This window comes from Taurulus bubalis, assembly GCF_910589615.1.
Source record: "Taurulus bubalis genome assembly, chromosome: 5".
Classification (NCBI taxonomy): domain Eukaryota; kingdom Metazoa; phylum Chordata; class Actinopteri; order Perciformes; family Cottidae; genus Taurulus; species Taurulus bubalis.
In genome coordinates, this window is record NC_136593.1 from 15091691 (window position 1) to 15098093 (window position 6403).

The following is a 6403-nucleotide window of genomic DNA, read 5'->3' on the forward strand; positions in this document are numbered from 1 at the left end:
ATGATATTCCATTTCTGCTATTTCTGTAGATCCTCATAAATGTTTGTCACTGCACCTTTAAAACGAGGAGACATAGTACAAGTAGTGCATACAGAGTAATACACAGCTGTAACAACAACAGCAAATGTACATAATGATACTTTTTAAAGGACGTTAAATGTGAATAAGTTATGTTTACATTTGTAATTAATAGGTTGGATGGGAGCTTATCAAAAAACAAGAAGATAAATATTTTAAAAAAACATGCAGGCATTAGTAAACACTAGATAAACAGACTCCATATGAAGCCACAGTCTGCAGTTCATTTGGTTGCCACATGATGGAGAAACGGTAGCAGATAAAGTGTTGGATGAACATATAGAGTGTGTAGTCAGCACTCCGTTGATTACCCTTAAAAGATTAAGAACGAGCGGTGTAGTGATGGTTACACAGAGAAAAAAAGTGTTGCATAAATTAGATGATTACATCTCCCTTTGAAATTGGCTTTCTAGTTCACTGGTCAAAGAGTGTTACACCACCAGCTCACACTGATGAAGCATAAACAAAAATCAATTTGTTCCACCTCAGGAACCCATGTTTAACAAGAACATCTCAAACAAGCAACTGTGTCCACAGTTTTCATTAGTCTGAAAGAGGATACCACTTACTAATCAGGTAAGATCTGCTGGAAGTGTACTTTTAAAGAGTTCTGTGTTTCGACAAGTCAATATGACACATTGAGGTATAAATCAAATGGGAATCGCGATGCGTGGAGGTCATGTTGTCCAAAATAATGCAAAAAAAAAAAACGTTCACTACTTGCAGAAGCAATTTTGATTTCCCAGATGTTTCTTTAAGTCATACTAAGGGGTGTCGCGATATACTGGTATCGACGATAACTGTAATATAAAAAAAATGAAATATTGATATCATGTTAATATACACATGGTGATGAAGTACTGTAGCTGCAGTACCTGCTCCCCACAAATGATTTTTGTTTCAGTTGACAATGCCCTGGTATTGATGGCAGATGTTGCACCATGTGGGTTTTTCGTTTACCAGTTCATCAACTGCAGTTGTGTAATTGTTGTTTTTGTACACTTTTGTACATTTATGGTTGCAGACTCTCTCTCCACCTCCCTACACTTGTATTTTAAGTGTAATTCACTGTCAAAAAAGAAGACACAATGCAGTTTAGGATGAATTTTATTGATAGCATTATTAATAGTAGTAGTATTTTTGTTTCTACAGCTATTGCTATAATAGTTGTAGTGAATTATTTTGGCCACAATCATTCTGTAGCAATTCTGTTTTGTGACAGCCCTAGTACTAATGATGAATTCAATATCCCCTTTAATAAGGATCTAAGAAGGAAGGAAATACATATTGTCTGTTAGAAAAGAAGTAATTATGATTGCATAAGTAAATACATTTCAGTAATTTACAGAACAAAAACACAGACATTGATGTACATGAAGTGGTATGTATATCAGTATCTGTAAACATAGTTATCATGTCATGGTTATACACACATTCTTGAATCCTCTCTTTGGTGACGATGCATGATTAAAAAAAAACATATTGTTTTATATTATATATGTTTTACAAGTGATTTTGTTCCTTTTTTCATGTCCAAAAACAGTGGGCACTGTGGCACACATCCCTGCTGACCTCTGTTTGACCTGGATGGTAAATCCCAGGACATACATTGTTGGATGTTTGCTTTCAGTCATAAAAAAGAGGATTTAGTGACCATATAAATTACTTAGATTACTTGTAAAGAAAAGAAACCAACAAACCGTTACTTTTGCTGGAATGGAAAAAAAATGAGGTATGCCTCATCAATGAAGAACAGATGCTATCGCTGATTTGAAAAATAAATTGCAAGTAATTAATTTTGAAACAGTTACATTCTTTAATTAAAACCCCTAAACGACGTTAGCGAACGAACGAGGAGCTGTGGATCTTTCATTTTAATAATCTAAACAAAACAACGTAAACAAATGGAAGTCATGTGTCTTTTGTTTCAAGTGTTTACATTATTGATGTGCACTATTTTATTTCGATAGCTTATGAAAAAAAAAACATTTTTACCCAAAGCTATATCATGTCAAGTGTAATGACAAAAATAGGGCAATTTATTCAAATCATTTTAAATTAATTTGAATCTCTAATTTATAATTCGGGAGTTAATTAACAAAATAGCCAAAGCACAAACATATCCTACCAGAGCCAAGACAATTGTCTGTTTTTCTTAATTGTTTGAGAATTTGACCAAAGTGAAAGATAATTTCTTCTACTTCTACTTCTACTGAGCAATAGTTTGGTAGTTTTAATTATTGATAATGCAACAAAGATACGTAAATTACTATCCTGAGTAATCATGTTTTCATATCTGTTGTTGTGTCATGTCATGTGACTTCTTACTACAACACTTCATTCAGCAGAGTCTACAATTGTATGAGTTATATTTGTGTCTGATTTCATCATTTTCAACATGTACTTCTAATAATGAGTTAGTTAGTGCCTTGTTTGATGATGGCATGATGCATACATGATGGACGGGTCAAACCAGAGACCTTCAAGCTGAAAGACTAGACAAGATCAAGATTGCAGATTCCAGATTCGTATTGTCTCCGTGGGTCAAGCAGACGTCAGAGTGCCACAGAGATCCCTCAAATACTTCATTCTTTATACTGTAAATCAACCAATAATTTGACTTTCATGCATTTCCAGAAACATTTTGATCACACTCGGAGATCAGAACGTCTTCTCAGATTGTGTACATATATGAACCCGGCACTCACATTGTAACTTCATCAAGCATGAACAGAAAGGAACTAGAACATCATAACTTGATCACCAGACATTCAAGGTTATAGGGGATGGAAACACTTCTGAATTCAGGGACATTTCTAATTGTCTGTGTCTTTGATGTGCAGGGATGTAGTGGGGTAGTAGATACGGAGCAAACATACTAAACTAAGTCCAAAAACACGTATGAAGTCGGTTGTTTTCATTGTTTATGCACACCCTCAAATTACATCAATTAATGCATGATGTGCTGCACACAAATACACAAAAGATACATTGATGATTCAAGAAAAAAATGCTTTAAAAAAATGCTTAAAAAAAATGCTTAAAAAAAGGTATTGAAGAAGAAAGACGCCAATGCTGAGGCTAGAGGCAAAGTTGGTCCTGCATTACCAATCACTCTTTGATAGCATGTGTGTTCATTTGAATTAAACAAATACAATGACCCCAATAGTGTGATCAGTTATGGTAAGCTTTCATCTTACAGCTACTTGTGGGTGAGGTAGTGGGCTTCAGATTTGTGCTGTGCTATGTGGCTTTTAAATGCATAAATATAACTATAGTGTATATAACTATAGTGTATAGCTGTTTGAAATTTAGATTCATTATCCAGTCTCCGGATAAGGACAAATGAACTTACAGACATTCCAGTCTGCCGAACAGTAACCAGTTTCTCTCTCTCTGATCCTTTCTGTCAGTCACTGTATATATAAAGATATATAGATTAAATCCTTAAGAAATTGTGCATTTAATCCAACAATAAAATTCATCCATGAACTACTGATATGATGATAGTTGGTCATTGAGTAAATATTCTATTGTCTAATCACAATCTATGGCGAACATCGAATTAATTTAATTAAGCAATTAATTACAAACTTTTTTTTTTAATGAAGTGCACCTGCACCTACAAAGGACATGGCTACAGAACTATCAGCTCAATAATGGAATGGACCTCTGGCCAGTATATTCATGTTAGATGTATGATACATTATGTAAATATCTAATTTCTGATGAGCATATCAGCTTCTGTCACTAAGTCACCATGTTACAGGTAAGTAATTCAAGTTGAATTGCAGATTGCTTTTCACATCACATGTAATGAGCAATGTGACTGAAGTACTACTGATAATTACATAGGAGACTTACGTCACAAAATAACTAAACCATAATATGGGAAACATCAAAGGAATTAAAAGCAAAATGCATATTATGATCAAGGAAGGGGAAGCCAAAATATGTGAATGTCAGCCCAAGGGCATTGCAAATTCTTTCCAGTGCATTTGTAGATTAAAAAATATAAATTTGTTATTGCTGACATTTGACTCCTGCTAAATAAAACTGAGCTCTGTCATTGGCATCTTCAAAGACAAAGCTGTCTGCTGTGTTTAAGGCCATTGTTTAACACTACATTCTGTCTGCTCTCATTTTCTACAGCTCAAGCCATTGTTATGATCCCAGACTGAGCTATAACACAGGGCCGGATGACTCACTTGCTAAGGTCCTCATTAGGTAGAGATGTACATGTGGAGAATACATAGCAGTATAGCGCTGATAAGGCAAAGCACAAAACAACCCCTCGACATCGTAGTGCAGATGTTTCAGACAAAGTCCCATTAGAGATCACACAGTTAATGTATACATGTGAACCACACACTCAACCTCAGCCTATTGAGTGAATGTTAAGCCTTGCAATGTTATATCCCAGGATTTATGTTCGCATGCAACTATTTTGCATTAGCAAAATACTTTTAGTTTAGAAAATAATGCTGTCTGGATTTCACAGTAATGCCCATATTTCCCATGGCATTAGACAGTTAAGTAATATGCTACAGTGATCCATGGGGTGTTCATTGGAACTTGCTTTAGGCGCACATTAAAGTGAAACAACTCAAAGTAGATGTTTTGTCTGTTGCAGTATAATCTTACCTTTTGAGACATATTTCAGCAGGAACAGGCCACGACAAAGCTCCATGAATTAAAACCTCAGTTACAGTTTCCTTAATGTATTTTGCATTTGCGATGCTCGTTTTAATCTACATTAAATAGTATGTCAAGCTCTAATTGATGCCCTTTCAAGAAATGAAAAACAATCAAAAGTATAAATCAATGACATTTTAAATATTGAGACATTTTTCATTTTCTCTGTTCACTCAAATTGACGCGAGGCTTTGGATACATCCGCTCTCTTTTAAATAATTGTGGAAATTCATCCCTGACTAAACATTTGGTTGATAATATCGGTATCATGATAATGTTTTCTCCAGTTAGAAAGATGCCCTGAATAATAAAGATATAATATAAACCCAAACTTTTATTCTAACAAAATATCACAAAACGTTCAATGTGCCATAGACAGCATCAGTAATACAGCTATGCACTGCAAATAGCAGTTAAAAATCCCAAACTGAAAAAGACCCAGCATAAAATAATTGCCGTATTTTGTAATATCAAACCTGAAACGAGACTCTTGCCAGCATTTGGTACATCATGCCATGTAACTAATTTAACTACAACTTGGCTACTGACTTGACTGACACTGATTAAACATTCTCATTTTCCAAACTCATCAGAATGTCTCAGCAGAGTGCTCAAAGAGGACAGCAGGTACTCAAACTCCATCTGAAATAATCCTCCCTGATTCGTATGTGTCAGTGAATGTTATTTATCTATTCTGCCTTAGTATTTATTGTACAGTAGTTTAAAATGTGTGGTGTTTTAAAACAGCTCAGTGTCATTTACTCATTCTGTCTACAGATGCCTTTTGTGATTTTAGTATTTAGTAGTAAGCATTAATAAATGAAGCGATAGAATGTCCCAAAAAAATCTGTCTATAATGAGAGACATTTTGTTATTCATGTTGGTACAGCAGGCTACATCTATTCAGGGTAAAGTAAAACATGATCTGAGAATGAACTGGCTGGGTTGGCAGAACACGTTTAATATAAATTTAAATAGTATGTCACAAAGGGAGCTAAACATGAACTACATTGTTTACATGCAATACATCAACCTTCTAAAATAATGTAAAATGCAATCATGGCACAAACCAACGTTCAACAGTTACTCAATAAATGTATTGATCATTATAAAAGTAATTTATCTATGATGGGGCTCAATATACAATAAAACAGGTAGCATATCATGTTAAATGTGCGTGTGATTGAGTTGACCTTGCTTACACCACCATTACTGTATTTTAAAGAATGGTAAAACTATGCAAAATGAGAGGTACAATTATATTTAATCAAAAGGCATCCTTTATACAAACTGAAAAAAATGTAAATGCTTTAAGGCCATATCAAAGAAACTATATGTGTGTCACATATTGTTATTATACAGGTACCAAAAGCATGTTTAACACAAAAGATAATTGGAGAAAAGCTTTTCTTTTATCATTTCATAATAAGCGAATGGATTCCAATTCATTCAGGCACTTCAAAACACATAAAATATTACTTAAAGTAAAATAGCAAATCTATATTTTTCTTACATAGGCCATTCTTTAAACGCGACAGAAAGACTGCACGTGAACGAGTCATCAAACAAGTTAGGTGTAAATCAAGAGTAGAAAGTCTTATGTCTGGTTGTGCATCCATCGAACAGGAAC